The following is a 27,863-nucleotide window of genomic DNA, read 5'->3' as shown; positions in this document are numbered from 1 at the left end:
CTGCCTGCCACCACCACTGTGGCTCCCATTGCACCTGGCCATGCTTTCCCAAACATTAAAGTTTTAGAGGTTTGTACCAGCCATATCAGACCAGGAAAGGGAGAGAAGGGAGTGATGTTAATCTTTGCAGCATACTGTTTTCGAGTTCTTTATTATAGGGAACTTGGATTAAAAAAAGGAAGTTAGAAAGCTTTTGTAGGCTCTTTTATTTTGTGGATGAACTCCAGGTGAAAGTAGAGCAAAGGAAAAGGCAAGGGGATCTGAGGCAGGAGCAACAAATAAGGCTAAGACAGCAAATGAGTAGAGAATCAATACTGCTTAGTGTCATCCTCCATAATTTTTATTCAAAATAATTAATCTCAAGGCATTATGGCTCTCCAGAAAATGCATTTTTAGAAGGACTTGATAAATTTGTACTTCTATTTCAGAGACATGGATAAGCACTTTTTTCTTTTCCCCTCTTTGTACACTTGCAAAGATAAGTCTGGTCTTTCCTGGTACCTGCATTCGGATCCGTTGGGGAGTTACAAACTGTACTGGCAGTACTAGCCAGCAACGCCAGGGCAATGGTCCTGTCCTGGTGATTTGTTTTATGGCATCATAGGGATTCAAATGAAATAATCATTTAATAACAGACCAAAGACATTTTGCTTATGTTTGGTTGTGTCTCAGCTTATGATGATTATTTCTTTTCACACTGGTCTTTTCCAGTCTTCCTGTGGCTCCTAGGGAAATACAGCAATCACAGACAATTTTTTTTTCTTAGTTAGAACATGTCTAAAGCCCGCCAGGTTTTCAGTGGTAAAAATTTCAATTAAGGTTCACAAAATTAACAGCTTCTCAGGCTTAGATATTGGATCCATAGTCTTATGTGTGAGACAATTGTAATAAATTTACAAAGAAATTGTTGAGGAACTATCTGCTACACTGAAATGTAAAGGAGGAATTTGTGATCTTCTCTTTTAAGATCTCTGTAATCTGCTAAAGTATTTCAGAGTCAACATTTCTAAAGAACCAAAAGGTAACTGACTTGGGGAAGTGTTTTCATCTCCAATCAATTATTTCAGCGATTGGGTTAACTCTCAAATTGAAATCCTATCCATTCTCATTACACAGATATAATCAATATTGGTAATTTAGAAGTTGGGGAATATCTTCATTAATATCCCCTGTTAAGTGGGGTTTAAATGTCATTGCATTATTAGCCAGCTATTATTTTGTCGCAGTATGAGACTTAGAAGTCATTTTTCAGAACTCTGATGCGCCTTGCTAGCCCATGCCAGGCTGATAATCACCTAAGAAATCAGTGAATAAACAAGCACCACTTAAAATGCTTTTTCACCAGACATTGCTTTTCTTCAAGCTGCTGCCTAATAGCAGCACTTCTGAGCAGAGCCATCACTCTGCATTTAGTTAAAATACTGCTTTTTTTTTTCCCCAGTGCATTTCCTCTGCTACCAGCTGAAGCTGCTGGGCTAATCCCATTGCTGCTGACCCTCGTGGTGCTGGTGTGGTGTGGAGAGGTGGTGCTTCGGGTCTGGAGCTGGGACACAAACACCAGTTGCTGGAGATGCTGTGGAGCAGATCCAGGATATGAAACCATGCTGGTGAGCAATGTCCATGCAAGCAAGCTGGGCTGAAACAAAGGTGTGGGGGGCTCAGATAACAGGGATATCTTCTGTGCTGTTGATGTCCAACTGTTGCAGGGCTAGAAGAGAGAATCACAGGGTAAAGAGGAGTGTGGGTAGAGAGGGCTGATTACCCATGAGGACTGTGACCAGCACACTGATGTAAGTTTTTTCCACCTGGAGAGCCCCTTCTGGTTCCCCTTTGGCTCTAACAGTTGCAGAATGACCATAGGTGGGGGCTACCACGGATAGCAGAGGGGACCATGTTGTTGGCAGGGAGTATCTGGAAGCTTATGTGGGAAACTGTCCTACACTGATTGAGATCTAAGAAAACCCCCTGATGGAGTGTGTGGCTTTCTGGGAAAGCTCTGCATGAGTGGGACTCGGGTGATGGCCCCATCCATTGCAAGTCATGGCTCTTATCTCTGCAATGCATGGAAGATATGGCTTTAGAAAAAGCTCTAGGTGATTTTTTTTTTCTCCTCCTCTGCATCTATGTCAGGAGTTGCTTGGAGCAAGCCTTGTGTTTGTTGGTGGCATGTGAAACAGTATCTTCCAGGAAACTTCAGAAATATTTTATGAAGTGTAGTAATAAAAATATCCATGTGGTGCGGCCCATGCAAAATAACACTTTTGGCTAGGAGCAGTATGTACAGTTTCTATAGTCCACAATTCTTCCACAAGAAACACTTGCAGATGGATTTAATCTCCCTGGTATTTGAATATCTGTTATGTAACCCCCAAAAGTTTTTCTAGGGCAGTTGTAGAAGTAGTTATCTGTGACAGACCTTTCCAGCTCAGATCAGGGGCTGGTCTGTGCTCAGGTTGGCCCTGCCAGGTTGGATCCAGCCCAGAGTTTCTGGCTTCGTTCCCGGAGAGACCCCTGCAGTCATGCTGAACCAGTTAACTGGGGGCCCCATCCGCAGGGCTGGAGCTCTGCAGGCGGTGGTGCTCCTGCTGGGAGGTGCAGGGCTGAGGGCTGTGGGAAACTGCTCCAGGGGCGGTGGGGAAGCCCTCCAAGAGAGGCTTTGCTTCCCGGGAGGACTCTACCAGAGGGATGATCTGGACCACCTTTGAAGAGAAAAGAAATATTAGAATGCATTCATGATATATCAACTAATTAATAGAGCTCAGATATGGGTTTTGCTTTGTAGCTTCTGCCACTGTGCCCTGTAAGGAGTTTGCTACATGCTTGGTAAGAATCTTCCTGTGGCGGCAAGTACCCTGCCTTTCTGCTGGTGTTTTGAGGTCTTTGGATATAAGGTTTGACAGGATATGAGCAAGGCTAGTATGCCCAAAGGACAAACTGGGCAGTCCTTCAGGGCTGGCATTTCTAGATCTGATGAGGGATCGCATGCAAATTACCCCTAATGAATGTTAATTACTGGGAGAGTTACATATTTTGCTTGATTCCTTTTTGGCAGCTTGTGCAACTGCTTTTATATACCTGGTACTTGAAGTGTTTGATTTAAAAAATAATAATCCTCTGTAATTACAATTGCTTTATTAAAGGTTGCAGGGCTTATATGATCTCTGTAGTAAAACTTCATGAATTCTTCTATCTAGACAGCGATCTCCTGGCTTGTTCTCCAAAAGAGCAGGGCAGGGTTTGCTAACCACTCATGAATTTACTTGCTAGGCTTTCCCAGTTTGGATCCCATGATTTCTAGTAAATGGAGATCATGAGGACTGAATATTTTGCCCAGGATGTCTGTGGGTGGAAGCCCAGCTGTTAGCTTGACTTGGTCCTGATGATTGACATTGGAGATGGCTTCCCCCTGTACAGCTCAGCTTCCTGTGATTTTGCCTAATGAGGAGCTTGGACATCAGCTGAGGGTTGTGGGACAAAACTCCAGTGGAGGTTTCCCCTGGTGCCAGGCATGGAGTGCCCCCAAGATGCAGAGGCAGTAAGGACCTCCTGCTCCTGGTGCTGTGGGCAGCAGGAGGGGGCACCAGAGGAAGGTCTGGGTCTGAGCTGCACTGGGGTACCCCAGGCTCCAGCGTGTGCCAGGGTGCTGCTCTGAGCCCCGGGTTCGTGAGCTCTGTGGCAGTCCCAAAGCATGGCTCTGCTGACCCATGGCTGGGGTGACTCAGCTGTTGGCCGGTCAGACAAGATGCCCTGTAGTTGAAGTCACTTTGTGTCCAGCCTCAAAAGGTTGGGAAAGCTTGGGGTACCCTTTGCCTACTCTTTGGGGACAGTTACTTTATATAATTACCTTAGCCTTGGGGGTGGGCAGGAGGAAAGCGTTGCTCTGAGATCGGTGTCTGGGACAGAAACAGGTCATCACCCAGCCTTTCAGTGCAAACCCTTCTAAAAAAATCTCTGCCGCCAAACTCTTGCTGTTTTTCTGTTTAACTGTGTGACCTGCAAGAGCCCCAGCTGTGCTGGCTTAATCCGGCTTATTTTTGTGGTCTGTTTGAGCAGTTATGTTTCCTTTTCATAACTCATCTGGAGGAACATCTGACTTTCTCAAGCTCTTCACGGTGAGCTTGTCCTGTGCGCCTCTGCAGACAGGTCACGCGTCATGTTTGGCAGCGTTTGCGATGATGAGCACATCAGCGACAGCAATTCAGAGCCCTCGTGCCCAGTTCCACTGGAGCTACAATCACTGGCTCTGTGACAAGTTTCCTGTCCTGACTCACAGTTGCTGAGTCATTTTTAATTTTATCTCCCTTTGAAGGGAAATGGCATTTGGTCTCAGATTTCTTTTGTTATTATTTTTAATGTAGTGCAAGGTTTAGTAAGTTTTGGTTCACACTTTATTTTTGCTATTAACACTCTTCCAGTTTCAGGCTGGCTGCTGCAACAACATAATTGTGTGTTGGGCTCTGAGCTGGAGTAACTGTTGTTGAAATTGTTGGAATAACTATTGGAGTGATTTGATACAGCAATTCCTGTCTGTCTTGCCTCATTTCTGGCCAGTGACAGATGATCTGGGGAGAGGTATAAAACCCACGCAATGGATCCATCCAAAATGTGTGCTCAAAGGAAGTTTTTTCCCCCAAAGTAGGAGGTTGTGTATCCCTGATGTGCTTTTGTGCTTGTTAATCACACTGCTGATTTTTGCATTTTAGCAACATTCAAACTTGCACAGATTTGGTCTGAAATGAATTACCCGGCTCATGCACAGGATCTTCTACGTGCTTTGATTTACAACAGCAATAATGGTGAATGGCCTTCTCTATTGCCCGCTGGGTGGGAGAAGGCAGTAAAAGCCTGTTCAGATGAGTCTTGCCAGGTGATTTGGGGCACTGAATTTTCACGGTCCTGTGTTACTGCCAAAGGATATGGTGCCAGAGCTCGGTGAGTGAGGGGAAAGACTTTCTTGGTTCGATGAACCCTGCATCGGGTGCATAAAGCTCAGTCACTTCAGGAAGCCACTGTGGAATGTACTTCTCTAGTTCAACACGGTGTATTTCTCAAATAGCAGTGTTTTCCTTCTTTTTGTTAGTTTTCGAGGTATGAGGCACTGAATCCTAACTCCCTTTGGGCCTGTAGCTGAGATAAGGTGGGTAGGTTTTACTGTTGCTCTCAGATGGTAGGTAAACTGCTCGAGATGTTTAAATTGGGAATATGCTAAGTATTCAAGAGTGAAAGGCTCTGTGCTCAAGGGAGGGTGCTTGGGAAGTGGAATAATTCAGTGAGCGGCAAAGCCAGAGGCTGAGCTCTGCCCCAGCTTTAACACAACACCGTCTGTGTGGAGGATGAGCAAGAACAGTATAGGAGGATGAGCAAGAACGGTACAAACAGCAGATGGAAGGCAAGGGAGATGGCAACAGCCAAGGTGAGGGAATTTGGGGCTGAAGAGAGCAGTCTGGCTCAAGCCCAAGGGACTTGGGTGCCTCCCAGCCCATCCTAAGTTGCTAAAAGCCTGGCTTGGCTGCCAGCTTCCCTCTGTCTTCACCCCAGTGAGGTGGTGGTGGTGCGTGCCAGAGCACGAGTGTTGCAGGTGAGAGCAGGATCAGGCCCTCTCTTGGAGGAGGCCATCTCCTGCTGCTGGTGGCTAACGAAAGCTCAGCGCCTTCCCAATCAGCCAGGATTTTAATGGTTTTGAAAGAGCCGTTTCTGCGTGGCTCTAAAGCCCAGCACAGTTGCACCATGAGTGATGCCGGCTGCACGGCTATGGTAATACTCATACAGCGCCTGGCTACCTGCCAAGAGCAGCAACAGCAGCAGCTTTTCTTTCCTGGCTAATCGCTGATAAAACAGGAAGACCTTGATCATCCCTTTTGACATGAATAACGATGTTATCTCCTGTGATGTATGACCCAGAGCCAGATAATGTCCTCTGGCAGGCCTTTTTTCTCATGAGATGTAAAATACAATGATTATGTTACAAGGGGGAGATAAAGTGGCACAATCTTCACTAGTTCAAATAACTAATTGAAGCAGGAACTAGTGGAAATGGCTTCCTTTGTTCCCCAGCCATTGTTGATATAACAGTGCTTATAATGAAAGCTGAAACTGTTGCCCTCCTTTTTTTTTTTTCCTTCTCTATTTTTTTTTTTCCCTTTTAAACTGAAGTGCCTTCACTTCTGCTTCCCCCTCCCTGTTTCCCTGGGGGAGCTGAGGACAGTGGTGATTTCTAGCCAGGGGTCCTGTTTTCCAGCAAGTCTTGTGTATGAGCATCAGGAGGAGGAAATCAATAAGTAGCTCTCATTCTTTGTTTCCCTAGAGGACTTTTGAGAACAGAAAAACTGAGACCAGTGCTCTCCAAGCCATAACTACACTTTTTTTATTTTATTTGCTTTCATTTTTGTGAAAGCAACAAACCTAATTACCTGGCAGGGATGGTCACCAGGGGTATATTGATATTTCGGTGAGTGTACAGTACTTAGCACAATTGAGTTAAAATATTTTAAAAAGCACCCCATCCTCCCAGGCAGGTTGGTGTAAAAAGCAGGAGAGGTAACAGCACAGCTCTGTGCAAAGAGTGGGGTACACGCATGGTTGGGGTACATAATGATTAAAGGTGTTGATGCTTCATGGCCTGGTCTGATGGCTAGAAAAGATGTGATGATGCAGTGCCTTCCTCCCAGGTAGAGCAAATGAGCATCTTTGGGCCAAAATTTGCTTCACATATGAAACAAAACCAAACATATTTCTTAAAATGATTTAGTAATGTCTATACCACATGAAGGCCAGCATTAAAGATGAGGTTGTTGCCAGAGGCTATCTACTATGGGCTGTACAGCCATGGTGGATGTTGTGCTGCTGAGGAACAGGCTGTGCTCTGATGACTTGATAACCTGGACAGATGAAGTCAACAGAGATACTTCCTATTGTGTGGCAGAGACATGGAGAGCTCGTATTCCTAGATGACTATAGCAATATCATAATGAGATTAGACTTCAGCTCTCGTGATCCCCGACCATTGATGCTGAACCATCTGATGTATCTCAGAATCACTGAACTTTAATTTTATGGGGATTCATTTTATGGCACTCTTAGAAAAACATCTGACTTGTGTGATGCAGACTTGTTCCAGCTATTTGTCCTTGGATTGTAGCTTCTGCAAAGCCAGAGGGTCTGCAGCTGGTGCTTTTTTCTTCCTTGGGGTCCAGTCCTGTAAAACTCAACTCCCACAACTGCAGAGCCTGGAAATCTTGCATTGAGCCCAAATAGGTGAGGAAAAGCTGACCCTCAGCTAGCTGAAAATATTTAACTGGGTGCCTGAGCTTTGCAAGACATTTGAATGACCCAACTTTGTATTTTACTGGTGGATGATAGAGATGTAAAAGACTTGTAGGCTACCAAAATGCTATGAAGCTTTTGCCTTCAGGTTACATTGTGATAGTGGAGTCTTTCATCTGACAACTGGATTTGTGATCTCTTGGGTAGGGTTTCTTTTGAGCTGTAGAAGGAGCAGGTACCTCCTCAGCTCGATTGATTCCAGATGCCCCTCCTGATGTACCTTCTTTGGACCTATGTGGGGGGCCCTGACAGCCTCTTCCCAGCAAGCAGCAGTCACCCACGAGCGTGGGCAGCTTTGGTGTCTGTCAGCCTCCCTGCTGCAGAGTTTGTGTTACTTGCTATGCATTGCCACGTTTGCGTTGCTATGCTGCTTGTCGCATCTCACCCGCTGCCAGTTGCTATGTGTTTCCTTACCCCGGTGCTGGTAAGGAGATGCCTGTGCCTGGCCCGGCCAGCTGAGGACCAAGAGGACAGGGCACCATGGTGCAGAGCAGGCTGGGTGAGGGGGTGGGTGAAGCACATGCAAGTCAGGCCAGACACTGAGTGGGTTCAAAACCTCTTTGAAGCTGAAGTCAAGCTCCCAAAATGTTGTTGAAGCAGTGTGAGAAATCTCAGCGTTGGGCAAGAGCGGGGCACCTGGGTGTTATTTCTGACTGAGCTCCTGTGTGACCTTGAGCAGCTTGCTGCACCTCTGAGTCATCGCTCTGCTTCCAAACTGCAGAATGAGTGGTACAGTAACACCTACTTCATTCAGAAGGGTATCATGCGGTGCAATTTTGTAATTAACGCTTGCTGCACCTCTGAGTCATCGCTCTGCTTCCCAAACTGCAAAATGAGTGGTACAGTAACACCTACTTCATTCACAAGGGTATCATGCGGTGCAATTTTGTAATTAATTGAATGGAGGAAAACATTTTTTTTTGTGGTATAAAGGCTGCAATGCAATGGTCTGATCCTCCTAATGCTTGCTTGCAGGCTGGGAGCACAGCTGAACTCCTTGACTTCCAGAGGGTGCTTTGTTCCCCGTAAGCGCAGGAGGAAATATTTGCAGAATTGGGACCCCTGTGCAAAGTTTTATGAGTTACCACATGGCCACTGTGCAAATCAATTACTGTAGTAGGTCTGTAATGAGACTAACTTACAAAACAGTTACTGATTCTACAGCAACTTGAGCAGATGCCAAAAAATGTGGCCAATAATTAGTGACCGCCTGGCGGATCCGGGGTTTCTCAGCAGCGTTTGCTTAGTGCACGGTTCACAACGCAGCTGATTCTGGAGATGGTCCCGCTTGTGAGGTCAGACTAGCTGCTGTTTTTTAAAATATTTGTTTTGTGTCAGTCTTTGTTAGAATCTCAGTTAAAAACCTTTCAGGTGTAAGTATAAAGCTTAAAAGCTTTTCCACAGCTCCACCCTTAAGAATGGGTTTAATCCTTTTAACAAAGCTCTGATCTGACAGTTTATTTCGCTCTAGGCTTTAGCTTCAGTGGTTGCAGCCAAAACCTGACAAGTTCTTCTTGTTAATTCTGAATGTATTATCCAGTGACAAATGTATCTCCCACTTATATGTGACACTGAGAATGAAATGCATATGATCAAATTTCTTATAGCTGGAGTGGGGCTGGTTGTTAAGAACATCTCCATATCTTTGCAGTATGACAGTCAATCCAAATCCATTCTTTTTCAGCGGCAATATCTCAGCCTAGTTTGGGACACTCATGATGGGTTGCAATCTGCTGCCATACCCTGCAAAGATTAAAGAAAGGCTAAAAATAAACCTGTCATTTTCCCTGGACATTTTCTTGTGAAATGCAGAGCGATACGTCACTAGAATGCAAAATAAATTCATATGGAATTTTTTATGCTATGTTTTTTTTTATGGACAGATGGAGTCACTGTCGTTTCTGGTTTCTCATTTCTAAATACAGTGGTGTTATGTACAGCCTTCCACCTGAAAGCTTGTCTCGGAAGCCAAAAGGGAATAAAATGGATTTTTACAATAAAGCCAAGAAAGTTCTTAATTCTTATAAGTTTGCCAATATACAGGATGCAGATAATGTATTTGATGAACTCAGCCTCCTTCTCTGCTCATAAAGTATTGGCATGCCGATGAAATTCATTCTCTGGAATGTAGTTGGCATTGTGAGGTTAGGGTTTTTCTTTATTTCTGTAACATTGATCTTTTGATCTTCTGCTAGTGATAGATTAACACCTCCAGGAGGATGAGGACTGAGCCAAGATGTCTGCCCACAGTCTGTGTGACCCTGTCTCTCGCTTAATCTCTCTTAAACTGATCTCCTCTTGCTGCCCATCTTCTATGTGTTTGACTGGACCAGTAACCCTCAGACTGGTGCCATTGCTATTTGCTCCCAGTCCTCTTGAGCGCCATCGTCACTCCTGTGCTTTTCTGGGGCTGTGCTGTGCTCCCCTGGAGGTTGGCAATAGCAGATGATGCAGTGGGTTAATCACTTCTAGGTGTTTCTCTGACAGCAACTGCACCTCCAAAGTGACTGTCCTGAGACCTTCCCGTTCCCTCTTCACCCAACCAGCGCAAGAAACCATGCGGACTTTGCAAATAGGTGCACGGAAGAGATGTGTTGATGGGCACGGTCTCTGGCCAAGGCTGGCTTGTGTCGCTGCAGTCAGACTCGCGGGTGATGGCGAAAGTCAATTTCCTGTTAAATTAGCTTGGCTGTTTCTCTAAGAAAGGTGGAATTTTAATGAAAGTGCTTATTAATGGATGAGCCCAGAGGGAAGTAGATTTGTGGCGAGGCCAGAACTTTATAAGGAAAGCTTTACCTCGTAAAAGGCCACAAAAGATGCTTACAAGACTGAACTTGGTCTGCTCAGGAATCGGCTGCTCGTACAGAGGGACAGTCTTCCTTTTCCCATAAAACATGCATTAAGGGTGCCAACTAAGTTGGTTCTTTTTTATATCGGTCACAAAAACAGTGGGAGGTTTAGTTCCCGTCAAACTTTATGGGCCATTTACAAGGAGGCCTTCCCCAAAGTATTTCACAGGCCAAATAAAAATAAATGGCACTGAAAAATTTTATAACACAATGCACGGACTGTTGTGGCAGTGGGAAAACATGCGCTGGAGACCTCTTCTCCCTCCCCTGTGCTGAGGAATCAAAATGGAATTTTAATTATTGTAACCTTTGTAGGCATTTTCATTTTCAGGCATTACTGTAGTCTCATGGTTACCTTTGGGAAGGAGAGGTTGTGCCTTTATATGGCGATGAGATAAAATGTGGTGGCAGAGGTGCAGCTTCATGGCCCCGGTGTGAGGGGCAGCCGATCTGCGGAGAGATGAGGAAAATCCACAGGAGGTGGTGGATGTGAGGGGAGGTGGTCCATGACCTGCAGCACTGGGGGCCTGCTGGAGTGGGAGGTTGGTGCGTGATGTGCCTGGGCATCCTGTCTGGGTGCTCAGCCATGGGCACGGGAGTGCCTGTTGAGCCTGTAAATCTGATTTCTCTAAAAAAAACTGGGCTTAAACCTGTGGGCTTGATTCAAGCTGATGTCTTTGCTGCTTCTGGGGAGGTATTTCCCCGTTACTTCATTTTTCTATTCAAAATGGGAGAACAAAAGGAAGGAGCCAATTTTCCCCCACTGCTAGGACCAGATAAAATCTTCGGAGAGGAACAGTGTGGTTCAACTTACAGTAAGAAGCCTGTTAACAGGAATAGCTGCAGTTTTATCCTCTGCTCTGTGTGGAGGAAAACACTTCTGTCTGGGGAGGAAAGCAGCATCTAAATACCTGTGTGGAGAGGGAGCGGCTCTTATGAATATTTTTAATAGAAACGGGTTGAGCAGTCGCTTCTGCAGGAGCTGCCTCTGCTGACGGGCGCATTCGCAGCTCGCTCGGTGAACTGCTGCACTGTTGAACTCTCTGCATCTCGATGCTGGATTTACCATACCAACAGCTTTATCGGAGGAGTGAAACGACAGCTTGCTTCTATGGGAAGGGAGAGGAACAACCTACCACTCAGCAACCAAATGGGCAGCAAGCAAAGATGTTCTCCAAATAGTTTCTCTTCCCCTCTTGTGCACATGTTCTCGGCAGCCCTGCTCGGCAGAGGTCGGGGGGTTCAGGCAGTAATGCAATTACACCATCGCGTCTTCAGATTGCACATTTGATAAAAAATTAACAGTTAAATCCCTTTACTGACCTTACAATATTAGAGCTGCTGTTATTTTCTTAATTTTTTTACCCATGAGGGTGGTCAAACACTGAACTGGGACCCAGTGGGGATGCTGGATCTCTGTCCTCGGGGATGCTCAGGGTTTACCTGGACATGGTCCTGAGCAGCCTGATCTAATTGGAGCTGCTCTGAGCAGGGGTATTGGACCAGGGACCTCCAGCTGGTCCCATCCTTACCCATTGGACCAGGGACCTCCAGCCGGTCCCATCCTTACCATGTCACACTCAGCAGTTTAGGCTATTCCAATTTGGAACAGCCTGAATAACTTTGGATCTGTGCCCTTGCTGCCAGAGCAGTTTTGGCAAGGGCAGCTGCCTCCCTCTCTGCCCCACCAGAGTCCTTGACTCTTCCTTGGAGATGCATCCTGTGGTGTGAGCTCAGGAACAGGATCTGCAATTAGATGGATGTGGGGATCTGATTTAACGTGACAGTAAATAAGTTCCTCTGAGCCAGGGCAAGGGTAAGGTCTGGTTGCAGGTACTAACCTTTTGATGAGGACAGACTTAAAATGGATCAAGCCCATAGTCCCTTTTTTAAGTGTAAAGTGAGGTTAAATGAACTTTCTCAGCGTGCAGTTGTTATGCAACTGGCAAAATGCACAGATGGTATAAGAACGTGGGGTAAAATCAGGAACATCCCTGAGACCTTACTAGAAAACAAAGACTGGATCCAAATGTGTGTTTGTTTTTGTGGGGTTTCTTTTAAGCCAGGCAAACAGGGTTGTTCAGGGTGGCTTTTTGGCTTATTTTCATATCTTCTCTTGTTCCCATCCTTTTCTGTGCTTTCCACACACAAGATCTTCCAAAAAAAGTTAATTTTTCAAGCCTCTATTAATCTGGCTGTTGGTTTTAGTGGCATATTTGAGTGGTTCTCCTACTGCTGACAGGCCAAGTTCGCGACAGCTGTGATGCCATACCAGTTCTGGTTTAAGTTCAAGCTGCCAGACAACAGGACACGACACTGAAATAAGCCCTTGGGATAAACAGAGCTGTAAACCAGCAATCTCTATTTTGCATGACAGTGTAGGATAGGGAGACATTATTCCCCGTCCTCAAATACCTGTGACTTCATGATACTGATTCAAAGCTTTAAGACAGGGTTACACTAATGCAGAAATCTGAATGCTACAAGACATACAAATACCCAGGTGTTTTATAGCTTGGGTGTCAGGCTAGAAGAAAAAATCTCTACTAGTAATGTAACACACAAGGCTTTGTACTCTAGAAGTGACTAACTAGATTCAGTTAATTTTTAATTTGTTCTGGGTAACATCAAAGTAACAAAAATGCTGGTAATATTCCTACTCTGAATAAGACGTCTGCTAACGGGGGGTGTGAGGGGGGGAGATGCCTATTAAAAGATTTTAATTAAGTGAAAGTGGTGGTATTACCCAGGGAGAAAGTACTGACTCGTATTCTTTCTTAAGCAGTGTCTAGTTGAAGGCATGCAGTAGCACCCCGCCTGCCTGGGCTCTCCTCTGAGCTGAAGGAGTTTGTAGGTGTCGGTTGAGGGATGTTTGTGGTGGTATGGGGGCAGTGATGTGTTGGTTAATGCCGCAGAAGTGCGGGAGGTTTGGGGGACTGGTTGGGTGTGAACCCAGCTTGTGCTGTGTGAGCTCGGTGAGGCTGCGGGCTGGAGCCAAGCAGCGGCGAAGGGCTCAGCTCTGCAAAGGGCATTGACAGCCCCAGTGAGCAGCACCAAGGCTGATGCCAGGTCTTCCTTCACCTCCCTGAAGGTGGTGGGAGATGGAGATGTCTGGTACCCTGCTGTTTTCTTCTGCTTCCTACTAAGCTCATCTCCCTGGCACCGATAGGCAGAAGAATGACATTTTCCACTCTCCAAGATGGTCAATATTGACAATACACAAGAGTTTAGGACCTTCCTGCAATGCCCACGCAGCCCCACTGATTAAAGTGCTGCACATCTGTAAGAAAAACCAGAACCAAACCTACAAGAAGTGACTGGGTGGGGAAGTTGCCTTTCTCTTCCTCACTGTTGTGTGTGTTTGTGGGAGAAGACTGATGGCTCTGGTTTTACAGTCCGTGGTCCTGTCTGTTTCTAGCCAGTGCTTTTACCACAGTAGCGATGTGTTTTTTCTAAATTACAGCATATATGAATGGAGGATAAATAAATAGTATGACCTAGCAGATTCCCTAGTGAATAGCCATCCCATGTGCCACATGGGCTGGGTGCAACCTGGGCAGCCGTGCCCTTGTGAACAGGGCTCATGGTGGCCCTTGTACGGAACCTTCCTCTTGGGAAAGCACCCCCTTGATTGTAGAGTGTTCTGCTGAAAGGGACTGAATAACTCAAGGGACCTTAATTCTGCAATCTTCACTCTCATAGTTAGGTTTTTACATTCCATCACATGAAAATAGTAATCAAAGTGAGTCCTACAGAGTAAAAAACAAAAAACAAGTCCCCAAACCAAATGAAACCCCCAAAACCCAAATTGCTGTTTTTACCTAGGGTTTATTTTGAACTATATTTTCATTTTGCTAGAATGTCTGGCAAAAATATTTGCTTGTCAGTAAATTGCTGAAAGGTTTTTCTCTACTGGCAGAGTGGATTTATTTTTGTGTGTATATAAAAAACATTTGGAAAGAAAATTTGCCATTTTTAATGATTAATAGATTGTTTTTTCTAAATAAATTATTCTTATCACAAACACTTCTAAAATGCGACAGTTTTTGATTACTCAACATGTATATTGGACTTAAGATTTACTCATGTGAGTGTGGGTCATAGGGTCAGGTCTTCCTGTGCAATTCTTCTTTCCTGTCCACAAGAAGCAATGCCTGTAAGACTTGTGCCCAACTGGGCAAGATCTGAGTAGGACTGCTTATGCTGCTACAAAAAAAAAGATGGAAGTTAATTTAAGTTAATATAATCTCAGTAATCACTGGATTTATTGCCCAGGAAAACTTAAGACCTTTCAGGCTCTTCATTCTGCCAAAAGCTGAGATCATGGTTTCTAAACTTTGCTGCTTTGTACTGATATGCAGGTGCTAATCATTTCCATACAGCTGAGCCATAATTTGCTGGCCTCCTCTATAAAACATACCAGCTTTGCACAGTGCCCTCTTATATGTGCTGCTTTACAAGGAAGCTGTAACTAACAATTAAACCAGCATGTACTATGTTATTTTCTTAGTTTATAGAAGATTGTTTTATGGGGCAGCATATTAACAAGAGATGCCTGGAGGTACGTGCTTCGTAGCGTCCAGCCCTTCAGTGGTTCAGGTTTATGCACAGATATGAACATATGACCCTCATCGATAACCGGGTTGCAAATGATTCTGTTGAGTAATTGCAGCATTAGGCTTCTCTAACTGAAGCTTCAAAGTAATTTCATCTTTTTATAATTACAGAGCTAGCGGACTGTAATAATTTCCAAATGCTTTGGAGCTGATTTTAAAGCTGATCTGCAACACGTAGTTAAGATAAGTCTCAAAGGCCCAGATCCTGAAGAAATGCTTTGGCAGGTGGGCTGGACACTTCTTTTTGTTAAGTAAAACCTGTTGGGGAAATCTTCACTGATGTGTATAAGATTTACACTGGCGACAAACTGGTCTGGATAAAATGGCGTCTCTGAATGGGTTGGGGGAGAGAGGGAGAGGAGATGCAGAGAGGATATACAGACATGACCAAATGTGATATTTGGAACATTTTAATGACAATTTTGATTTGAGCTTTATTAGAAAAATATAATTTTCCCTTTTTTAAAGCCTAAAAACTACTGTCTGTCTAGCTCTTGATGTATCTTGGTGGATGATTTTGAAAGTGAGGCCCTTTCATTAATTAGAAACACCTTGTCTAGGAACTTTAGGTGGCTTATGGGGTTTCTGTGCTCCATATGTAAAGAAGAGCTTGTAGGTCAAGGCTTCAAAGGTAGTGAAATACTTACAGCTGGTGATGAGTACCTTAAAGGGGTTCTCAAAAGCACCTGAGCATGCTGACTTGCTAGTTTATTCTTGGTATTTGTGCATAAATAAGTCTGCAAACTGGGCCTGAGGGACACAGAGGACGGCCATCACCTCAACTGTTTCATCCCAATGACCTAGTCTTAATGTCTTTCCCAGTAAAGCTTCTCATGGGTGAACATAAGACTGGATATATTAACACACTTGACATATTCATCCAGCGAATAAACCTCAACTACTTTTCAGGGATGTAAAGCTTCAATTACTGTGTCTAGGATTATAAAAAATAAATCACGATCTCCATTGTTTCTCAGACTGCCTGAAAGCTGTAGGAAGCTATGTTATAGGGGGAGAGCTTGGGAACTATTAGAGAATACCTGGAAAAGAAGGGAGGAAAAATGATGTAACTGATCCTGGCCTGGCAGTTATTTAACTATGAGTCTGACTTGTGGTATGGGGAGGGAATTGAGGAGGTTCCTGGCTAGCCCAAGGGAACAAGAGCAGGTTAAAAAAAGAACCTTTGCATTGAAATAAAACATAGAAGTGGGAGGAAGGAGTAATGTGCAGGTAGCAGCTGACTCCAGAACTGAGTAGAATTAGCAAATGTTTGCTTTCTTCTTTCCTGCTTTCACGGTATTACAGCAGGGCTTGGTCCTTCTGGTAGCTAAGCTCTTTGCATCTTCTCTTTCAAGGAACTGAAGCATGTGAATGTTTCTGCAGAAGCCATGAGGAAGCCATGCATGTTTGTGGTGCATGTAGGCTGCCTGGCAGGGCAGATGGCTCGATCAGCAGCTTCTTGGTTCCTCTTTCTTGGGTTGTGGAATTCTGTTTGATTTTTAGAGTGAGTGAGGGCTGTGTGATGCAGTGGATACTGCTCTAGTAATGGAGGCACTAACTTTTTGAAGCTGTGAGGTTCTCAAACAGGAGGGTTTTAAGAAATGCAGATTTACATGGGAGGTAAAGGTCTTCATGGATTTCAAATAAGAGAAGAGCAGTTGTAGTGGTGCCCTGTGGCCCTCCAGCTCCAAACTGTGCCTGTAGGTGAGATGGAGGATGAGGAGTGCTAATTGCATTGGTGAGGGACAAGCGTGTTTGTGCTTACTGCACGGTTTGAGCAAGGCAGTGTTTTTGAGCTTGGTTTCTCCTGCCTTGCATAACACCTTGAAAATCAGGTTCAAAGTGCCTTTGCCTCCTTCCCTGAAAGCCTTCCTTGCCTACTGCATCATCCTGAGATTGGTACTAAGGGATATCATTGGATATCATCTTGCCCCGTGTGTATATTTTTCAGTGTGAAAACTCACTTTTATTGGAAACAAGAGTCTTATTTAAAATAAGAAAGAGAGCAAAGAACTTTTATCCCTTCATGAAGTCGATCCAAACCTTCAAAGTGTTTTGGTAATTGTGTTTATGGCTAAAAGATTGATTATTTAAGTCTGTGTTGGAGTGTATTTTTTAGTATGAAGTAATGGCTCATTACAAACCAGCTCAGGAATGCTTTTGAGTTTTTTAGGAATTTTTTAAAGCTGGATGAAGAGGGAAGAATATGAGGCACTAAGTTTAGCATTTCATAACATCTGGATCTGCTCTATGGTTTATTTTTTAATGTGTTTTCCATGAGTCTAGTTAAACAACCCCATGGCTTGATGGCAAAATGAATGCAAGTGCAGCGCTTGGAAGGGGACCCTGGATAAATGTTTGGCTTGCTAACTAAAGTGACACGCTCTTGTTTCTGGTTGGGTTGTGTGGATTTGCAGAAAGAGCCCATCTTGGCTGCTGCTGTTCCTTTTCTCTGCCAAAAGCTGCTAAACATAAAACTGGTAAAGGAAGTACTAAATTACAGAACACCTAATCTTTAGTCCTTTGTCTAATCTCAAATGAGTCTCCCAGATCTTATAAACTAGATACGGGGACAACACAGCCAACCACAAGATGGTCTAGGACCTGCACTTGAGCAAAGGGTCTCCTGTGGCTGCAGGGGCAGAAGCAGAGAGGGATGATTCTGATAAAGCCTTTTTTTAGGTTGTGTAATTACAGTGGTGTTGAGAGAGTTGTTCTTCTGATGGGCTGCCAACACACCAGCAAGGTGTAGCAAGAGCTGGTCCCTATTTAGCTCCTATTAATTTTGAGCAGATTGATTTTTTTTTTTGTTAGTAGAGAAATATTGTTACATTGCTATGAAATTCATAAGGACCTCATTGCTGATAGACACTGGCAGAAGTAATGGTTTAGCTTCAGCCCTGCTTGCAAGTGATCTTTAACCATTGCTCTTTGCCCTTCCCTCTGGCATCCTTTTCCTCATATCTATTTTCTCACCTTTTCTCTCTTCCAAGCACGTGTTTTTATTCTGTTGCTGCTTTTAGGGTAGCCCAGATGTTAACAAGGCCTCAGGTCTTCAATCCTGCACTTGCGTTAGGAGAGTGGGGCTGACTGAGGTACAACTGAGGGCAGCTCTTGAAGACTGTGGGGTCCATCTCCACCAGAGCTTTATAGCCTTCCCTAAAATCCCTGTCATTCATTGCCATTCTGTCTTAACAGTGACATGCAGTGGCAGGACGATGCAACAGAGGCAGCTGCAGACATCATACAAACTTCTTACTATATCACTTTTTTTCACTGACATGTGAACAACTTAGAGGAGCTCGGTGCATCCTGAGTCGGTACAACAGCTATCTGTGAGGGTTTTGTTGATTGCCTCAAGCCCACAGAGCTGGCACAGGCCAAGCAGGCTGAGGGTAGAGAGAGGCATGAAGGCAAAAAAGCCAGTATCCTTTCCTAGGCAAGGATGTTTTTCTTGTTTTCCAGAATAGAAGACTAAATATTCTTGCCCTACTGGTGTTTCTGTGATAAGGAATTTCCCACTCTGTTCTTGTTGTCTCTTAATTATCTCCTGCATTTTATGCATGGGCACGCACATGCAAAGCTACTGCAAATATTTCTGAGATCTCACCAGCTAAAAAGTTTGTCGCTGCTGGGTACAATTTGGGTTTCTTTGTACCTGGGAATGATTTGTAGAGGTCATTCTGCAAAACCTGTATTTCCCAACAAAGCCTGGAAATTGTGTTGAATTGATCTTTAGAGAATTGATCCCAGGCAAAACGTTTGCAGGAAGGGTTGGATGGCAGTGTTTGTACAGGCAGCAAAGGTAAAAGATGGATTCCTCAGGAAGCAGAGGAGGGAGCCCCAGAGGAACAAAATGAAGGATGTTGAGGGAGGAGTAGGCTGCAGAAGGGTAGAAGAAGTCAGGTGTTGGTACTTCACTATACTTCTTTTGGGGTATCTTCTGTGCTTCAGGGATGCAGCTGGTCTACATGCATGGAAAATAAGGGATGTTAGCATGTAGATGTGAAAAGAACACTGGAGATGGAGTCAAGGATAGAGCTATTTGTCTTCCGTGACTCGTACAGATTCCTGAGCTGAGGAGTAGAAGGGTTAACCACTGTGTGTATTAAGGCTACAAAAAGCTTTTCAACGAGGAACATAAATTACTGAAGCTACTATTCACAAAAACACATATCAGACATAAAACAACTGCCACAGCTTTTCAGATGTCTTATTGTGCTTCATCTCATGGCAATGACTGGAGTGCTCTGGGACTACTTTTCAAAGTATTCTCCTTTTGTATCTCAAGAATACACAACGGCTCAGCCTTGACATCTATCTTCATATGTAAGGAGACTGATAGGTCACTAGTGACATAGCTGCAAACGTGTTATCAAGCATCTTCTGATTGCTTCCAAGCAAGTGTTCTTGTCCTGCGTAAGACAGACAGCATTTAGATGTTCCTCTCCTGAATATCTTACTAGATTTTTATATACTTTGAACAGAGATCCAGGTTTCCAGCAATTACTGTTTTCCCTCATTCCCAACTGGGTCCTACTCTGAAGCGAATATGCAAAAATCCCAATCCTGGAGAGCTGCTGATGCCCAGATCTAGAGGGATAATACTCAACTAATGAGACATTCATGCACTTCTACCTGCTCTGTTTAAAAGCAGCCAGGTGCTGCCATGGTCTTTATCAAGTTAAACTAAACAAACAAGAAATTAATGTTGCTGGACCAGGATCTTTTGTTCCTTTCCCAGTCACTCTGGACAGGGGCTGTTAAGCCATTGAGTCAGAGTGATTATTGGCTTGCCAGCCTTCTGCCTGTCTTGCATTCATGCTTGAGAAGTTGCAAAATTATCTATACACGGTTTGTAATGGATCAGTTTGGTAACCCAGTTCACTGTGTGGACACGCAAAACACTGGCACAGCATTTGGGGAGACAAATGGGTGTGTGGCCAGGCTGGGTATTGTGGGGAGGGGGGCTTTCTCTATAGGGCTATCGTCTCTCCTCCCTCTGCCTGCTAATGACCTGAGCATCAGGTCTCTGACATGGAGAAATCTCATTTTATTCCTGGGTGTATTGGGTTTGTGTGGCAAGGTTGTGGTGGGGCTATAGGGGTGGCTTCTGTGAGAAGTACAGGCTCACCCTGGCTGGCAAGGAGGTTTCCCAGGTCCTGTTGGCAAGGGAGGACCATCTCTTAGGAAGTAACCGGGGCACTTATGACTATCACCAGAAGCTCATGTGACTGTAGTTTTAAATGCTCTTGGTTACAAAGGTGAAATAAATGGGGACAAGGTGTCCAAAGATTTTTGTGGATCCATGTGTGCCTAGAAATGTTCCTTTTTCCTTATGCTGCAAGAAAATGGAAGGGGAAACAATCATGGTAGTGGTACGAAGTGCAGTGGTTGACCTTCCTTGTTTGGGATCTTCAGCTTGAACTGTTGAAAGAGAGAAGATGGGTTAGCTGTGGTTTGGCTTCAGAGAGCTTCCTGATCTTTTGTGTTTTTTTTTTTTTAATAAGGGAGAGGCTGCCATGATGGTTCTTCAGCCCATTCCTCTTGAAATGCTCCTTGGAGGTCTGCAGTCATGTCTGGGCTGGTGGTGGTCACAGCCATGGGAAGCCATATGGGATGTAACGCCAAGGTCAATGCTGCACACTGTGGGCAGTCCCTTTTACTCTCATGACAGGCTTCAGCAGGCATGGGTGTCTAAAATGCTTCTCCCCAGGCTTTTGAGGCTGGTGTGTGTGTGTGTGTCTGCAAAGCTGCTGACAGCATCAGGCTGAGATCTGCTGGAAACTGGGATCTGGGAAACCTCATGCCAAGAGGAAAAGTATCCTAAAGTGACTCTAATTTTTAGTGCTCAGCTAAGCAACTCATATCACCCCTCATGCCTCTGAGCTGAAAAAACCCCAGTCTCCCTTGGAAAGTGAAGCTAGAATGCAGGCAGTTTGTGTTGTGGCGCGGGCATTTGGTCTGCGTCATTAGTTAATATCAACAGATGAAAATTGTTGGCTCCGCCTCTGTGCGCTTATCTGCTCCGTGGCAGGTTATGTTTGCTCTTGTTGTCTGGGAGGGTTGACAAAGACACGGGGTCTGGAGCAAGGCAGCTCTGGGGGCCCTGCCTGAGCATGGGGATGGCTCCATGGGTGCCCAGACAGGTCAGAGATGTGACCTGCAGCCCTGGGCTGGGGGGGGGCATGGAGTTAAGCAGGAGAAAGATCATGTGTAAGTATTTTCTTTCCCAACCCAGGAACTCTGCAAGAAGCAGGTCCCAGTGCACACATAAACATCCAGCCCCCCCCAGCACCAGCCTCTGCAGCTCCAGGGCTGGTTGGGTCCAACGATGCCCACTTATGCTGGTATTAACGTTAAATGTAAGCAGTATGGTTTTGCCAGCCTCATCCTTCAGGCTAGCCCTGTATCTCAACAGCTCAGCAGCAAGCTGTCCTTCCCTCCCCTCCTTTTTTTTTTTTTTCTTACAGTAAACTAAATCAAAATCCAGGGTTAACCACAACTAAGTGGCCATGAGAAGCTCAGAGTTTAATCCTAGGGCCCTGGTGCTTTCACGCACCAGCCCCGCTGTGATTCTGTAGCAATTTCTTTCAGCTCTGCAGTTTTCCAGTTTTTCAAAATTGCTTTACTGGTATCCAAACCCAGGGTCTAAGCCCCATCTGGTCACAGGTACCTGCAGCCCAATGGATCAGAAGAGGTGTATTTTTTTTTCCCCATATCAGCTCCCTCAGTAACTTCTGTGGATCTGGGAGAACCAGAAACAAATCTCCCTCTTCTACCATGTTTCCCAAATTTCTATCTGGCTCAGAAGTGAAGTATGAGCCCATTAACACCCACTGAAACAGATATGAATCCAACATTTTGAGTCTATGAATGCAGCAGTGAACTACCAGCTTTTCTAACCCCAAAACTTAGATCCGCGTGAACCTAGTCTGAAGCATGGACAGATGACCTCTTTCTGCACTGAAAAATAAGCTCCTTAACTTTCATGTATTAATTCCTGCCTTATGTGCTGATATGGCTCAGCCATAAAGTTAACTCATAAATGCTGACACACGTACACAAGGGTCAGTTTGAAATCTCTGCTCATTCTTAATCCTGGAGGGATTAGCTTCTTGTTCACACTGGTAATGTGTCTACTTGCACGTTGCTGGAGGCAGAGCTGATTTTGGGGGTCTCTGCTCAGTGAGACCCAGTTCCAGCAGGTTTTCTGTGCTTTGCAGGTGCTGCAGGGTAAATTCAGCCTCTGTTTCTCCCAACCACCCATGAAACAATCAGTCTGAAACACTGACTCAAAGCTTATGGAGTTTCCACTGTGGTGTTTGGGGAAAATCCCTTAGAGGATGTTTTTTTTTCTTGGTGTTGAGTGTTTTCACTTAAGTACAGAACCATAAGGATACCAGAAATTAATATAAGTTTTGCTCTGGCTCTTGTTTGGAGCTTGACTAATTTTACAGCAGGCTCCAAGGAGACTGCATGCTGCTGTCTGGGAAGATTTTGAAGTTGAATAATGTTGAGATGAGGCAGCACAGTGGTTGTGTGGGATGGGGAAGGCTTGCTCGCTTCCACGGACGAGTCGGATGCCTCCTTTCTGCAGGAGGTAACTGATTTGCCAGGAGGAGAATCCACAGTTTCACAGCTGTGGAGCTTTTATGGAGGCTATTGAGTGAAGGAGCATTTCCACCAAGCTGAGCAATGAGTTGAGATGGCTTTTGGGACAGGCTCAGCTGAGCAGCTGGTAGTGTGAGAATGTGATGAAAATAAACAAGATATTGTGTGGAGACTTGGTTAAGCAGTAGAAAGACAATTCACCTGCTGTATTTGTGACAGGTGAATAAAATACCTTGAGAAAGAGCTTGAGGTCAGGTTTTTTTCTGGGATAGAGAGGCTAAATTGGGAGCCTACACCTTTCATGGAAGGCAATCAAGCTCTCTTTCACCAAACATTTGGATGTCAACATGAGCAGCTTGAGCCTATGTGAGATTATAGACTTTTTCATGTGTCAGTCAAAATATCCTGGGGAGAAAAATGTCACATTCTTCCTCTGTGTTACTGGCACTCATGTTTTGTAAAACACATAGCTTTTTATTTAAAATAGATCTGCTGATATAAAAACTGAACAGAAAATATCAGGAAGTTGGCTGGTCTCTGAAAGGGATGCCTGCTGAGAATGTAAAATTAATTTGCTGCATGTGAAAAATGCTAGCTGTGGGGACAGATGACAGAGAAGGTGTCTGAAAGAGAATAGCAGGGATATGTTTCCTCTGTCTTGCCAAGCAAAATAGTCCAATTTTGTTCACAAGGGGCTGTTTCTGGGGCTAAGTTGGTAACTGATCTTTCTTCCTTCCATACTTGTTTACTCCTTTCCTAGTCTCTCTTTTCCAACACAAAACACTTATGTGTACCTTTTATATAAGGACAGCAAATAGGCAGAGGGTCCTGGTCTTTGCCAATGACAGATGCCTTATTCACTTGGCGAATCATATTGTTGTTCTCTGTAAGAGACTTGGGGTTTTTAGGTAACGCATTGGCCTAGGTTTCCCCCTCCGTGGCAGAGCTCTGCTCTTAGGATTTGGTTTGTAGATCCAACTTAACAGAAACAAACAAAAAAATAGATGTTCTTGGGGTGAATTACTTGTTCCCCTGATTAAATAAACAAAAGCATCAACATTTTTCCACATGTATAAGAAAACTGCATAAAATGTCCTAAACCTCCTGGGCCTGGTAGCATAGCAGAAACAGAACGGGCCATTTCTCTCAGCTGCTGACAGTGATCTCCATAACATGTTCCTTGTTTCTCTGGTACCCAACTGCATTCACCTCAGAGGAAGGACTCTGATAGTAAAAGAAGACCAAGGGGTACAAGCTTGCTTTCAGGATAATGGTTTGACTGTTGTGTGTAAGAAGATAAAGCCATGACTGTATCTCTCTGGTGTGGAGCTGAATTTCGCTTTGCAAGCCATGATTTTCTCCTAGTCTGCGCTAGATTTACTTTACACAGAAAATGTGCAGAAAGATGGGTGCTTGTCAATTTAAGACAAGACTGAATTGGAAAAGTGTATCTGTATTTTTGTTTTCAAAAGATGATTTGAGGTGCATGTGTCAACCTACCTCCATGACTAACACCTGTGGGGTCCAGCCTGGAGGAGAGGAACCAGAAGATCCAAACTGTAGTTTCTGGGTCCTTAAGGCTTCTTGGTTGAATTGAACATTGCTTCAAATTGATTGTTAAATCAGGGAGCGTGGGTGTAGCTCATTCCATTATAATCCCCACAAATTGCTTTGTAATCGAAAGCTTTTGTTCCAGTGTCAAGTGGTTAAGCACCAAGTAAGAAGATCTATTCTACAAGACCAGACAAGATCTGACAGACAGCGGAAACTTAACTTTCAACAAATATAACAATCAACATGAGAGAACCAAAAGGTCCTCATTAAGCACTGCTGTTTTTAATTAATTGGTCCTTCAGATTTACTTCTTTAAAGCTGCTAACAGCCTTAAGCCTTTCCTAGATTAATTACAAAAGACGAGCAAATCACAATAATTAGTTTAGCCTCAGGCTCGTGCTAGGCCTCTGACCTATGTGTGTAGGTTTGCTCCATGCAGCGTAGACAGGGGGAAGCAATTTGCCTTCTTGTCTTGTTTCTGAATCAGAATTTCTGGCAGGAAGTGGTTTTTTATTTTCTTCAGTTGTTGAAAAGTGTAATTTTCCTTCCCCTAATATATTCTTGTCACTTAGTCTAAAATGATCCCTCTGCTGTAACGACTCCCACTTGGACTGGAAACCCTCCTTCACCAACAACAGCTCAGTCAGTGATGATGACTTTCAAGGCTTGTAATTCTTGGCTTTTGGGGCCTACAGACTCAGGGAAGTATCATTAAAAATGAATCACGCTGCTCCCCTGGGGATGTGCTTGCTTCCCGGGATGCACGTTAATGTGAATCTATCACCCCTCCCTTGGTGCAGAGGGCCGGTAAGTCAACAGTGCAATGTAAGAATGAATTTCAAAGAGGAACATATATACATACTTATTCATAAAGAGAGAGAGACTTTCCGTATGTGCCTGTAAGAGGCAGACCCATCGTTGCACCGAGAAGCTGGTGCTTTTTAGGTCTTTTCCTGTCTGATCCCATGCTTTCCTCTGTAACTCGATGCAGACTTTTGGAACCCTCTCTAGTCCTTTCTTTCACGAGGCAAATTCTCCCATTTCAACAGTCATCCTCTTGGGTTTAATGAGCCTGTTGACAGTGTAATAGGAAAGCACGCTTATCTTTGCCTGGAAACTGTGTGCTTCAGCTTCCCCACCTGTAAAATGGGCACAGTACCATCCCTTGAAGATTAGCTACATGTCTTGACTTACTCATTCTATAAATCGCTTTGAGATCCTAGGCTGATGGGGAGATAAGGGAAAATTGTTGCTGTTTGTGCTCTTGATTAGATAATCATCTGCTTAGCTTCCTGTGAGTTCAATGAGACTTATCAAGGCACCTAAGATTATGCTAAACTGTGGTTTAAGAAGTGACATCATCACTGTCTGACAAAATCATATGTAACCATGGATAATCACTAAAAAATGTTGTTCTAAGATATCTGCTGTGCCCCTCCATGGGGCTCTTCCCGAGGGTGAAGCCAAGTGGGAGGTCCCAGGGCATGGGGGCTGCCTGCTCCCTGGGGCTGCTGCTGCTGCTCCCCCTGCCCTGCAGGCAAGGGGCTCCCATCACTCCAAAACTTCTTAGCCCGGAAGCAGGCTGCAGTCCTGCTGCCAAGAGAGGAGAATCCACTGCAAAGGCACTTTCGAAGCACAGCAGTGCTGTGTTAGCACAATATACTGCTGGATATTTTCCTCCTGAAAACAAAAAGCGGTTAAATTCTTCATTGGAGCTTTTGCAGTCCCTTTTCCTACCTACCTGCCCTCTGTCTCACTGCTGCTAGGTGCAGGTTTAAAAGGTGTAATTTTTATTTGGTTTTATTTTTAATGCTCTTAAGAGGTCTTCTTTCAGGCCAAAAGAGAGACAGTTGAACTCCTGTGTGCTGAACTGCCGGGCATTGCTTTATTGCTATCTGGAAGCTGTAGAGTGGTGTCAGCTCACCGCTGTGCCCCAGCTAATAAATCTATGCTATTTCTTGCTAAAAAGTTCCCATCCAATCTGGCAAAAGTGGTAGGAACAATGATTTTTTTTTTTTAACCTTAATAGAGAGTAGCTACATTGGGTTGAATCCCCATTTGGGAGAGGCTTTGCTCACCTCTAGGACAGTTGGTATCATTAATACCACAGCAGGAGTCGGTCATTGAGGTGGGAGTCGGACAACCCAAGCTCACTGCTTCCCGCTCCCTCCAGGTCCACTAGGAAAATACTGGCCAACACAGCTAATCCACTTCCCTTCTATTGCTCTGACAAAAAGAAAAGGATCCTTATCTCTCTAAACTAGAAGTGTAATGGGAAGCGAATGGGGGGCCTTCCTCTTCCTTCTACTTATCATTGCTTTGTCCATCTAAATTTGTCTCTGTCCCTGGACCTTAACCTCCCACTCCAAGGGCAGGATGGGGCAGGCTGATAAGCTCTCTCTGAAACCACTGGTATTGAAGCAATTATTCGGCAGCTGCAGCCCTTTGCAGCTGAGCAGAGATTACCATCTCAATCCCTGGGAAAAAACTGTCTTCATGCCTCCTTAATGTATCCTGGCCTGCAGACCTTGTTTATGGCACCTTCTGGCTGAATTACTGCAGCGACGCAGCCCTGGGATCTTTACTGCTCTTTCTTTGGACTCTGTCCTCAAAAGCAAGGTAATTTTTTTTTCTTCCCTTTCTACAGCTGCTTATGCTTAATCCTGTTCATGGGATCGCAACGCTCCCGCTGGCTTTAGAGAGCTGGTCTGGCGTGTTTGCTGCCCTTCGAGAATGCGTGCGGTGCGACGCAGGCAGACTGGTACTGCCAATAGCTGCTCTGCTATATGTATGCTAATATTGCCTTAGTTAATAGCTCAGATTTGCAGCTAATTTGAATGCAGTTGGGGAAATATTGTCTGCAATATTTCCATGGAGTGTTAAAACAGAGCTGTCTGTAGTTTCTAGGCACAAATTGTTGCGGAAAGCAGGTTTTATACTTCAAGATTTGCAAGCTTAGCCAGCCCCAAATTGTGACCAGTCCCCAAGACCAGGCGTGCAACCTCAAATATTCATGTTCACCCTTGATTTGGAGTTGAAGAAATCTATAAGAATCATGAAATTGTCACTGGTTTAGGCACTGAAGTCAGGGAAGTTTTGATGCATGGTCCAGGAGTTAAAAGCAGAAATGAGGGTTGTCTTTTGGGGTATTTTTTTCACTGTGTATTTACTGGTACTGTCCCAATAGCTGTGGCCACGGACGCACTCAGACAAGAAGTAAGAGAGCTCACAATAGCTCTTTTCACTTCTTCTCTGACTCGATGCTCAGTTATCCAGCATGGGAAGTGGGTGCAGCAATACAGCAACCTGCTGCACTCCCCAGCGCTCCCTCGCTTGAAGAAGCTTTTACCTCGCTACGCTTCATCACGCTTGTTTTATGCCGCAATTTCATTATCAAGCTGTTAGGATGGGAAAGAGGCAAAGAGAAGTGTGAGGAGGCTGCACGTGCAGAAAAAGGCAACGCAGAAATCACTTCTCCAAAACTTTCTAGGTGAGAGCTTCCTCTGCTTGAGGAAAGAAAAGCCTTATAGGATTATCAAACATTTCAGCAGAGAGTCAAAAAGCCCCCCAAAACTATTAAAACCAAAGCCCCCAGTGGTAACCATGGCAGCACTGCTGGCAAGGTACAACTGACACTGTACAAAAATGGGTTTGCAGGTTTTTTTTTTCCCCAAAAACCCAGCAGTTGAAAGACCTTAAATCGGCAATCGAGCTTCTGCTTTCACTGGCACCTGGCATGACCCAGACCTGCGCCGTTCTCACTGCTGCTCCCCTGGCCATGCGTGTGCATGGGAGCACGGAGGGGCTTGTGCTGGGGCGGGAGGGATGGGAAGAGCAGGTCTTTTTTTTTTGAGTTATGGATTTAGCAATAAACGATAACGATTTCCCTTTTATACAGGCAACAGTA

The sequence above is a fragment of the Egretta garzetta genome, unplaced genomic scaffold (assembly GCF_000687185.1).
Source record: "Egretta garzetta isolate BGI_Z169 unplaced genomic scaffold, ASM68718v1 scaffold25, whole genome shotgun sequence".
Lineage (NCBI taxonomy): Eukaryota > Metazoa > Chordata > Aves > Pelecaniformes > Ardeidae > Egretta > Egretta garzetta.
Note: the sequence above shows the minus strand (reverse complement) of the source record.